The 12,541-nt window shown below is 47.6% G+C and overlaps 1 protein-coding gene across 1 annotated transcript in view; it reads right to left on the bottom strand.

The window, feature by feature from the left end:
- Nucleotides 1–12,541, bottom strand: part of LOC309625690 (uncharacterized protein) — a 54,772-nt gene that overhangs the window by 39,475 nt on the left and 2,756 nt on the right. The gene's annotated exons all lie outside the window — the stretch shown is intronic.

Consider the following 12,541-nt stretch of genomic DNA (forward strand, 5'->3'; position numbering starts at 1 on the left):
CTGTTCTTCCTCAAGTACACCGGCCACTCCTGCCTCAGGACATTTGCACTCGTTATTCCTTCTGTCTGAAAGACTCTCCTCCAAAAGACCTAAATGTCTGGCTCCCTCAGCTCCTTTCAGTCTATTCTCAAAGGTCAACTTGTCCAGGGGGGTCTTCGCTGACCACCCTGATTAACATCACAAGCCCTCCCAGCACTCTCCTCCTCTCCATGCTTTGTTTCCCCACCAGCTACCTCGCTATGTGTTGGCTTTGCCTTGCTGTTTCCCCCACTGGAATGTGAGCCCCATGAGGGTGTGGGTTGTTGTTCACTGCTCTACTCCCAGTGCCCAGAAACAGTGCCCAATACACAGCAAACACGCAGTAATTGTTCACCAAAGGGAGGGAGGGAAGGAAAAAGGGAAGGGGATACAGTGCACCACTTCTTTGCCTCAAACGACCTAGAAAAAAAAATCCAGGCTGATCAAGTGTGGAGCCTTGCTTGGGTTCTAAACTAGAATGGAGAGTCCTTTGCACTTCCTCAGCAGGGAAGGGAAGTATGGCAGCCCCTTGGATCCCTGTCCCTTCATCTTTCATTTAGTGCCGGTACAGACGAGTCACCGTTAGTTCGCGGCCCCCACTGCTGCTGATCTTAGGCATCCTCCCCACTGTATATGGGGGCAGAGGTAACTTCTTTGGGTAAAAGTGTTTGCCCAAGGTGAAGAGCAGAGCCGGGCTCGAGGTCCAGTCTTCTGGGACGCTAGTTCTTAGGGAGGCCCCTTGGCCTTATGGAGGTCAGTGACAGGTCCCCGAGTTAATTCACTCCCATGCTCGCTCACAGCGGGGTAAACATGGATGGTGCACATTTCCTGGCTGGGTCAACAGCTTGACAGAATAGAAAGCGTGTTGAGCTGGGGGTCACAGGATATGGGCTTTAGTCCAGGCTCTGCTATCAACCAGGTCCAGAAGCTCCATGACCAGAAGGAGACCAGTCACAGCTGCCACAACCCCATGAAATAAGTCGCTGCTCACCTTCTCAGGAGGACACCGTCCAGATGTCTCCACGAGGCCCCCAGCATGTTTGGGACAAGAGTCTTAACAAGCAATTGGTGGGAGGGAAGCAGGAGAACAGGACATTTGGTGGTGACACCCGTGCTTCATATACAATAGCTTTTTCCTTCTTGACTTGTTTTCACTCATTCATTCAACAAATGCTTATTGAACATCCATCCAGGTAACAAAGGCGCATTTACAAAGGCTCTTACCTTCCGCGGGGACCTCATTTCCTGGGTCTCTGACTCCATTTTTTTCTTTCTCTCTGAGCTCTAACCCTCATGCCGCCCCCTGGAGTGAAGCCTAGGACCTCTTGGGCAAGAAAGGCGTCGGCTCCCGTGCCAAATGGTCAACACGAGTGTCCTTTTTGGGGAAGTGACAGGCCTCCAAAGGCCCAGATGACATCTGCTGCAGACTCCAGTCTGTAACCCCATCGCATGACAAATGGGTTGGGTGACCTGTCTCAGTGTGGACTTCAAAACATGCGTTAGAAGGAAGCGGGGGGTGGGAGGAGGCAGGAGAGCAGACACTAAAGACTTGCTGGAAACAAACGTGGCAGGAGCTCTGGGTTCTGCAGGGACGGGGCTGTCAGAGTTGCCATCGACCACATGGCAGGAGGCCCAGGCATAGCAGGTGGCAGAGACACAGCCTTAATCAATAGCTTCTGTAAGGAATTAGGTGGGTTATAACTTCCAACCTACAGCTTGGCTTAGCTAAACTGCGTTATCTTCCCTCTCCAGAGTAACATACACAGAAGTGAACGAGAGTGGGTGTCATCCACCCAAGACCTGCGGCTAAGTGGCCTGTTGGTGCACACAGTAGGAAGAAAAACGATGGGCTAAGGAGAACAAGTCCACAGGCCCCTCCTCCGCTTGCTGGAAGCTGCTCCAGGAGATCCCCGAAGGCAGCATTTACCCTTTTCCCTCGAGAACTTGCTGAACTGCCTTCTGGAGATGAGAAGGACCATCTCGAACAGCCAGATGAGAGCCTTCTGAGGGTCTAGCCCTGTGAGATAACTGAGGTCTGCAAAGACGTGGAAAAGCAGACACCCCACTATCTCATGTATGCCCGTGAGCTCCCGAGGCAAACGGCTTGTGCTTATGCCGGGCAGCGGCCTCTGGCCCCCTGGCGTGGGAGTGCCGGAGCCTGGGAACCTGAGCTTCTCCCCGACGGCTCTCCAGGGGCGTCTGGTCTTGATCTTCGTCACTCACAGCGTGCTCCCCGGTCTAGCAGCATTGGCATCGCCCAGGAGCTTAAAAGGAATAGAGATCCTGAAACCCACGGAACCAAATCTGCATTTTAACAAGCTCCCCAGGTGATTTCCACTCACATGGAAGTTTAGGAACCGGTGACCCGGGTAATGGATGGTACAGCCCAACCTCCAGTTGAAACTCACCCTTTCCTCAAAAGTTCTGCGTAACTTAGAACCGTAAGAAGAGCGAGGCCTCTGAAAAATCTAGGCCACTGGGTAGAGACTCATAAATGGGATCTGACACTTCTATTTAAATATAAATGTGATGTTGAGGACCTCAAGAGAAGTGATACCAGGTGGGAAGAGTCCTAGATACGGGAGGGGGACCAAGCAACAGGAAGGGTGTGAGGGACAGAAAGGCAAACCAGGCTTTGTAATTCTGCCGACAGCCCGGTAGGCGACTTCTTTCATGGACTCCGTGGAAGACGGTGCCCCCGCTGCAGGGCCGGGCACCATGGCGCCTGGAACACTGACTAAGCTACTGAAACCTGTCACCTGCGAAGCTGAGTCCAGCTGTACCTCTTCAGCGAGCTTCAGCCAGCAAAGCCCCTTCCTGACTTTTACGTCGACATCCAACTTCATGACTTCCAAACCCACCACTGCCTGAGTCAATTCTAGAGGCCCTGGGGCCCCAGAAAGCACATACAGGAAAACCCTGCTGAAAGGAAGTTCACAGCGTATGTCACAGGCAGCCTTGAAAGCCGGGCTGAATGATGGATATTTCATCGGATGGCCTTTGGGAGCCACCGAAGGTTTTTAAAGCAGGAAAAGGACATAATCCAAGCTGGGCTTTAATGGTATGATTTGAGATTGTCTTTGAGTAGAATGTTACTGCAGGAATCCAGCAAGTGTTACTGAAGACTTCAACTAGGAATTTTTGTTTTTTAATTGGATGTGTAGTGGACAAAATATGACTTTATTCTGATAAACACTTATGGGCACAAAGCAGACATTCGGTAACAGTGTGGGATTCAGGGACCTCCTTACACAGGCCAGTCTACACAGTGATGCAGGGAAGACTTCAGATTTGTTGGGCTCTTTCACCCATATTGCCATTTCTTGAATATCTGCGCCAGGGTTGTTGGTTGGTTGGTTGGTTGTTCAGGTAACTAGGCTTATCCTCCTCTCGCTCTCAGGCTGAGCGAGGGCTGTCAAGCTGATGGCAGGGGTCGCCGCAGTGCCCACCTTCCGCCTTTGGATTTGTGTCTTCAATCTGCTTTGGGGTGGACCAGCAGAGGGAAAGCTGCGGTCTGGTTCCTGCCCAGTAGTGAGACCTCGGGCGAGTCGTCCCTGGACAACTCTGGGCTTGTTTCTTCATCTGGAAACTGTTCATCACACGATGCGGGGAACTTCAGGAATTGCCTGGCCTCAGTCCACTGGGTGTGGTCTGTCATCCTGAGAGTTTCCCCAAAGCACAGCGTTCCAGCTCTACCACCCTACGTGCAGGACATTAGCTTGGTTAGTTAGCCTGGTTCCTTCGGGCCTCCTGTCCTCGGGTGAAGCTGCCAGGTGACTGGATTCTGGGTGGGTTAAGTAGTCCCTGCTTCCCTCCAACGCACTTCACCATAAAAGAACATCTGGTTTTCTTTGCATGGGTCTTAATTTCTTGTATCAGTTTCAATTAGGTTCTAGTTTTCCCTGCTTCTCTAAGCTTATCTCAGGCCTAACTCAGATCCCAGTGGGTTTTTTTTTTTTTTAGGCACTGTACAGATATCCCTTCTCGGGACTCGATTAAACTCACACACTCCATCTGGTGTTACAAAAGCTGTTTCAAGCCTGGATTCCTTCTCTGAGGTTATTTACCAACAACCCATCCATAAATTAATAGTTACGGTATGTTTATTAGTTTCCAGACTTCTAATAGTATATTGATTCTGGGCAGAAGCTTAGCAGCTGGTTTAGCTAAAGAATTTAATTTTCTACAAACCACACAATCTAATTTTATCATCTGGTACTCAAACACGAATTCAGTGGCCTTTAAATGCTGATGTGTGCACCATGGCTGAGCCACTTAGAGTTTCCACCAGTCTGCCATGACAATGTGGGTGTTTTAAAAAAAGAAAGAAAATAAAGGTCAATATAGTGGATTTTTTAAAAGGCTAACTACATTCAGTTTAACGGACTGTCCATTTTTCTGACTTATGCTCTTACTTTCTTCTTTTTCACCTGTGTAACAATATTCTTTAAAATATTTTCCTTTTGGGACTTCCCTGGTGGCGCAGTGGATAAGACTTCTTGCTCCCAACACAGGAACTAGATCCCACATGCATGCCGCAACTAAGAGCTCGCATGCCACAACTAAGGGACCCGCCTGCTGCAACGAAGACCCAGCGCAACCAAAACAAACAAATATTTTTTAAAATGTTTAAGATATTTTCCTTTTAATAAATACATTTGATAAAATAAAAATGGACAATTCTATGTACCTCAAATTTTGTAGAACATTTTACTGATCCATGAACTCCAAAAGATAGGCTATCCCAGGCGAATGGAACATCTAGTGATTTTAAAAAGATGGGCCAAGGCCAGGTTTAAAACCTCCTCACCCCTTTCTGGAATCAGTAAACACCCGCCATTGTTTCTGATGGGGCCAGCAGGGAAGAGAAGACAGCTTCCCACACAGGCTTTGAAACAGAAGCAAGTCCAACATCGACTTACTCAGCCAGAAGAGACTAGCAGGGATTGGACTCCCCCTTGTTTCAAGGCCTTCATATTTCTGAGTTATCTGCCTTTCAAAAAAACTATTATTGCTTTTCAAACTTTCACTCACTGGGCATCATTTGACCTTTAGCTTCGATGTGAAAATAAACAAGTGCCCTTTCACCCCAGGCCACACCAGCCTCAGACAATCAGGGTGTGGCTTCCAGCAGTGCTCTGGGCTCTGGGCTCCTGGCCCGTGACCACCTGCTGCTTTTCAGGGCTGCCCCAGGGACCTCTCTGATTTCCTGCCCCTTCTTCTTCCGCTGAAAGAACAGGAAGGGAAGCAGGACTGTTTAGGGGAGGGCATGGCAGTTTGAGGGCCTCTCCCCGGAGGATGCGTACTTGCTGAGCTCCATGTCAAGCCGTGTCAGTCTCATTCTTGGTTAAAGCCTTTAAACGGTGACCCAAGTGGCAGGTATCCGCCCGGCCTCCCTCTCACCTCTTACCCCTACCGACCTGGGACATCCCCCCATCTTTAGGGGTCTTTACCCCTCCTCATCACCCTGTCTTACTTCAACGTGGCTCATTCTTACGTCCCGGGTGCCTGCCCATCAGTTCTAAAACCTTCTTCAGAGTCTGTCCTCAAGGCTTCGAAGCTCGTGTTCATAGAACTTCCCTGGCCCTCCCAAACCTACGGTGAGTGACCCCCGACCCCACCCGACGCACGACCTTCAACACCACAATGCCGTCTGCTTCAAGGCTGGCCTGACACGGAGGCAGAAGCTGGAAAGTCTACCAAGGGCTATGTGAATGCTGTTTGTAGCACTGTTCACTGAGCAATAAATCAGACATCTTCCCATGTCAGTACATATCAGGCCATCTCCGTATTTTTATTTACTTTTATTTTTGGCTGTGTTGGGTCTTCATTTCTGTGCGAGGGCTTTCTCTAGTTGCGGCAAGTGGGGGCCACTCTTCATCGCGGTGCGCGGGCCTCTCACCATCGCGGCCTCTCTTGTTGCGGAGCACAGGCTCCAGACGCGCAGGCTCAGTAGTTGTGGCTCACAGATCCAGTTGCTCCGTGGCATGTGGGATCTTCCCAGACCAGGGCTCGAACCCGTGTCCCCTGCATTGGCAGGCGGATTCTCAACTACTGCGCCACCAGGGAAGCCCCCATCTCCGGATTTTTAAAGGGTGAGCAGTGTTAGTGTTCTTTTATATGGTTACACCCTAATTTAACCTATCCTCTGTTGATGGACATTCAGGCTATTTCCAGTTCCTCTTTATTACAGACAATGGTGAAACAAACATCCTTTTACACGCACATGTATTTCTGCTCTTGGAAGTGGTGTTGCTGGATGGAGAACACAGCATGGGAAGTGGCACATTTGGGATGCATTTTCCTCCCACTAGCAGGGCACAGACATCCTTCTGGCCAACTGTTTGTCAATCATTGCTTCAATTTCAGTTTCTCTAATTAATGGAGATGGAGAATATGTTTAATCGCTTTGTACTTATCTGTGCATTTTCTTTTACTTGCTTTGCCCATATTCCACCTGGGGGTACTTCACACGTCTCAAGGGGAAAAACAAGCCCTTTAAATATAAATGATATTAGCCCTTTCCCTATACAAACATTTCTATTCATCATTTAACATTTATGGAGCGTCTCTGTCCCAGGCACTGTATCACACATACATTACCTCAGCACATCTTCAGAGCGACCCTGCAGGGAAGGCCTCATTTTCTCTGTTTTACTCAAGAGGCTGAGGTCCAGCAGGGTTAGTGGAAAAGCTAAGACTCACCTCCAAGTCTGCTGCAAGCCTGAGTTCTTTCCACACACCATTCAAACCCTCTACATAGAAATGCCCTCACATGATTTTAAGGTGTTTCTGGATAGTAACAGAAGAATGACATGGGAGCTAGAACAATAAAGACATAGAGGTGGAGAGGGAGGGATGTCTCCTTTCTTCATGGTCAAAACACTTTGTTAAGAAAGGCAGGTCATTCATGGCTTCTCAACAAAGGTTTCAAGCCCAAGGCTCTGGCTTCTTGCAGTTTATTCCTATACAATTGCATCACATGGTTCAGTTCTGAGGAACAGGTTATAGAATCATGAAATATTGGACTGTGTGTTTAATTTTTTTAAAAAATCCTAATTCCTAGGCCCCAGCCAGGGAGATTCTGACTTATTGGTCTGGGGGGGGCCTGAGCATCAGTATTTCTGGCAGCTTCTCGAGTGGCTCTCGTTCACAGCCCTGGTTGAGACCCGCTGTCCGAGGTCATCTCCACCACCCTGTCTAGCTCGAACACTCACGTTTTAGAGCTGAGAAAGTGAAGCCCAGAACAGGAACGTGACTTGCCCAAGCTCAGCTGCCGACAAGCGGCAAGCTCAGACTGCAGCGCAGGTGTGACGGCCTCCAGTCTACTCCAGCAAACTGCAGACGGCCAGGGCCCTCGTCATCCGCCTTTCCAAAGGTGGTCCTGCGAATGGTATTATTCGTGGGTACAGACGTGGTTGATAATGTACAACTGCCTTCACATTAGCAACTTGAACTGTTTGTGCCATATTTGCTACTCTGCGTCCTCTGCTCCCAGGCTGTCCTGCGAGGGCCCCTCATCTCCCACGGCCGTGAGCCGGTTTCCTCGGCCCATTACCGCACCGACTTCGCTGCCCGTACAATTCAAGCCGCATCATTTCTCACGAGCATCACCCTCGTGCTTGTCGTTATCACAGGGGCCCGAGCGCACTGGGTCCTCCTCCCTCCCGGTCCCTGCCACACACGTGGGTCTTCATTGGTGCTGGTAACAAAGAATTAATGCCAGCCTTCCCCACACGACCGTCCACTCCGTGATGCCAGGGACCATCTGGTCTTTGCTCACCACTGTTTCCCTAGCACCCGACATGGTACCTGCACAAAGCAGACAAAGAGGCCTGGGGTCGGGGCACCCTCCCCTTAGAGCTTGAGGCAGAGCCCTTTTCAAACTCTCCTTCCGACCTCCAGAGTTTGCAGATCAGAGAAGCCAGGCCTATGGAGGCCCAGTGACCTGCCTGGAGCCACACCAGGGATCCTGGCAGAGCTGACGGCCGCATTCAAGGCTGGGCTTTCTGGGAGCTACGGTTTATCGCTGATTTCTGTTTAGCTTTCAGAGCAGTGAGCCTTTCCATTGTCCGCACGTGGCAACTTCTAGATCACACCTCCTTAGTGCACTACACATGGCAGCAAAACTCAAAGAAGTGCTCCCCAAAGTCAAGGATGTTCCTGGGCGGGATATGAGAGTTTTCTTGATGCAGCCTCCTTTATCCTCAGATTATGCTGGTTTTCCTCCAAATTAAAGTAGAAGGTCTGAACTACAGGAAGATTAATCACTGGTGTTTTAATCCCCATGAATACAGAAAGTAACAAACTGGAATAAAACCACAGGCTGGCTGGTAGAGGTACTTGAGTGTTTGAATGGTCAGAACTACCCTCTAACTGGCATTATTTTCCCCATGTAAATCCACCCCTCCCAGACCCTCCCTCCACCCACCCTTCTCTGGAGAGACCGGCATCGCCACCCATGGGTGCCAACCTGGCCATGGCTCTAGAAGAGACAGCAGATGACGGCACCGACCCCCAAACTGTCAAACCCCAATCGTTTCTTCAGTCAAGGCAATGGGCCTTTCTGCTGCACTTAAGCCGCCGACTGTTTCCTCCTTCCTGGGACCCCTGCCCCCCTAGCCAGGGCCCCTCCTCTCCCAGCACCCTGTGCCATCCCTCCCCCCACGTGTCGTGTCATGTCGTGTGTGCCTCTGTGCTGCTCACGAGACTCTCCGCTCCATGAAGTCAAGGTCCACACCCTCCTGGTCTCTAACGCCCAGCTCTGTGGGGTCGTGTGACGACAGGTAACATTCCACATTACTACCGCGTGACGACGCTACGCTGGACACTTTGCACAAGTCAACTCATTTAATCCTCACAACTCCATGAAATAAGCGCTACACTCTCCATACTACAGAGGAGGAAATGGATCACATCAGGTCCCCGAGCACACGGATGCTGTCATCCTGCTACTTCATGATTTCCCAGAATCGACAACAGTGGCCTCCGTGGATGTCGACTTCAAACTCGAGTCAGTCTGACTCCGAAGCTCCGTCTTCAATCACCGGGCACGTGGGTACTGCGGAACCAGTCCAGGACTGTCCCTCTGAGTCCTTCACACCTCCTTCCCTGGGGCACCTCTTAACTGTCAGCGACACACCCCCCCCCCCCCCGCAAGCTCTCCCATCCTCAGCTCATCTTTTCCCGAGGCAGGTGCTCTCCTATGACTTGATTCTTACATGCCGGCAAGTCCAAATCTCTCTGGAATTCCCAGCTGCCCATCAGACGGCACGACCTGTCCGTCCCCTATTCCTCAGATTCTACACGTCAAAACAGAAGCCATTTCCTCACCAAGCCTACAGCTGCTCCTTCTCCTGAATTCTTTTCATCAGATTGTGACCCCACTATCCACCCCGCCGCCCAACCTGGGAACTGTAGGAATCAACCTTGAGCCTCCTCTCCCCTCAACAGTACAGAATGATGTGTAAGCACACAGGCTCTCAAGAACACAATTCTGTTCACAAGAGCAAGAAAAATAAAACACTTAGGAATACCTTTAACAAAAGAAGTGTAAGACTAAAGTTACAAAACCTTGCTGAGAGAAATTAAAGATCAAAATGAATGAAAAATAAATTAAAAACCAAATGAAAAATAAATTAAAAATCAAAATTAAAGATCAAAATAAATACTCTATGTTTATGGATCGAAAGACCCAACATTTTAAGATTCCCAAGTTGATCTATAGATTCAACAGGTTGTTGTTTTGTTTTTTGCAGAAACTAACAAGCTAATTCTAAAATTTATATAGAAATGCAAAAGACCCCAAATAGCCAAAACAACTTGAAAAAGAACAAAGTTGGAGGATGTACACTTCCTGATTTCAAAACTTAAAATAAATATTTATATATATGGTCAATTGATTTTTGTTAGAGGTACCAAGGCAATTCAGTTGGGGAAAGCAGTCTTTTAAACACATGGTGCTGAGACCACTGAATACCCACATAAACTTAGATCCTTACCTCACACCTTATACAGTAATAATTCAACACAGCTCACAGACCTAAGTGTAAGAGCTAAAACTATAGAACTTCTGAAATAAAACATAGGAGAAAATCATTTGTGACCTTGGGTTAGGCAGAGAGATACAATACTAAAAGCATGATCCATAAAGAAAAAACCAATAAACTGAACTTCATTAAAATTAAAAACATTCACACTTCTAAAGACACCATTAAGAAACTGAAAAGACATGTCACAGACTGGGAGAAAATATTTGCAAATATGTCTTACAAAGGACTTGTATCCAGAGTATTTTAAGAACACTTACTTTTCAAAAATAAAACCCAATTAAACAAGTAAGCAAAAGATCTGAATAGACATTTCACCAAAGAATATACATGAATGATTCATAAAAAGATGAAAAGATGCTCAACATCATTTAGCCATTCGAGAAATGCAAATCAAAGCCACAATGAGATATCACTTCACACCCACTAGAACGGCTATAACCAAAAAATATAAAACAACAAGTATTGGTGAGGATGTGGAGAAATCAGAACCCTCAAACATTGCTGGTGGGAACGTAAATGGTACAGACACTTTGGAAGAGTGTGGGAGTTTCTTAAAAAGTTAAACACAAGCTTATCATAAAAACCAGCAATAGCACTGCTAAATACATACCCAAGGGAAGTGAAAACAAGGCCACATAAACACTTGTACACAAATGGTCACAGCAGCATGTGAAAACAATCCAAATGTCTATCAACCGGTGACTGGATAAACAAAATGTGATATAGCCATACAACAAAATACTATTCAGCAATAAAAAAGAAAGTAGTTACTGATACATGCTACACATGGATGAACCTCAAAAACATTATGCTAAGTACAAAAGAAGCCAGATGCAAAAATCTCACATATTATCTGATTCCATTTATACGAAATGTCCAGAAAAGGAAAATCAAAGAGATAGAAGGTGGATTAGTGGTTGCCTGAGGCTGGGGGTGGGAATGGATATTGCAAATGGGGACAAGAGATCTTTTTGAGATGATGGAAATGTTCTAAAATTGGTTTGTTGTGATGGTTGCACAAGTCTGTAAACTTACTAAAAAATCACTGACGTGTACACTAAAATGGGTGAATTTTATGGTAGGTAAGTTATACCTCCTTAAAACTGTCCGGAGTGGGGAGGGAAGCACAGGCCCTAGATTCAGATTCAAGTCCGGGTTCTCTTACCTACCAGCTGTGTCACCTGGGATAAGTTACTTCAACTCTTCGTGCCTTAGTTTTCTCATCTGTAAACTGGGAATTAGGGTCGTACACACTTCAGAGAGTTATTCTGAGAATTAAGTGAGTTAATACAGGTAAAACGCTTGGCACAGCACCAGATGCACAGCAAGCATTCAGTAATGTTAGCTATTTTTCTTAATTATTGTGGTTACACTCAACCAATTATCAAGTTTTGCCAATTTTACTTAGTAAACAGTTCTCAAGTTCATCACCTTTTCTTCATAACTTCTTCCCTGGCGTTGAGCTCTGGACCCCCTTGTAGACAGAACACCTGCTGCAACTGTCCTAACTTCCCCCAGGCCTGCGCCCCTGCATCCGCCTCCACAGGCCACAAACGGCCCTCCAGGACCCGGTCTCTGCGGACCCTCCCACCCCATCCCACACGCACACCAAAGCGAGAAACTTCCCCACACGCACCACGCGGTTGCTCGTCCCATCCCCTCCCCTCTGTACAAACGCCCCCTTCCCCTCCCTTTAGTCCATTTACTCTGAGAATCCTCCACACAGGCCCTCCCCCACCCTCTTGAGCTGGGCCTTTCTGTGCCCATAATAGTCACCTGTGCACGTCCCGCCCCCAACACTGAATTGAGACACAGATTACAAAATGTGCCTCCTATCTTGAAGCGTGAACCTAGCACAATCCCAAGGCAACTAGTACACTGTAGGTGCTCAATAAAATGCTGACCAGTCAAGTGGACGACCAGGCTATGCAGCATCTTCTCAGCTTCTCACGTGGGGAAAACGCACTTGGGCTTCCTGACAGCTTAAGCCTCTTTTTAGCCTGTCACTTAAGGAAAGTGACAGAGGTTGTCCAGGAAACTGGAAATCCTCGTAAGGCTCTACCTATTTGGAAGAACTACTGTAAGACGTAATGAGAGAAAGTACAGGGTCAGGCCACCTTCAGCTGAAGCCACTGCTACTTTCCACAACTGCCAGTAGTTCATGAGCATTTACAGAGATGGCTGGTAATGTTAGTCTTTCCAGTGGAAATTTTCTTAACTTACCTGAAATCAGAGTTTTTAAGCTCTGAAACTGATCTGTTAAGAATTTTTGAGACAGCCCACAGTGGTAATATACAATCAATTTTTTTAAAAAATTTCTCCAGTTCTAATGAGCAGCAGGGGTCAAGATCCACTCCTATGAAATCTAATAATTGTTCCTCTATTTTTCAGGGTTCTTATTGATAAAATGGTGGCAATTATGCTTAGATTTATGGAAACTGAAAATCCTTCTGAAAGTACAATTCATACAT

This window comes from Balaenoptera borealis (assembly GCF_965194805.1).
Source record: "Balaenoptera borealis genome assembly, chromosome: 3".
Taxonomy (NCBI): Eukaryota; Metazoa; Chordata; class Mammalia; order Artiodactyla; family Balaenopteridae; genus Balaenoptera; species Balaenoptera borealis.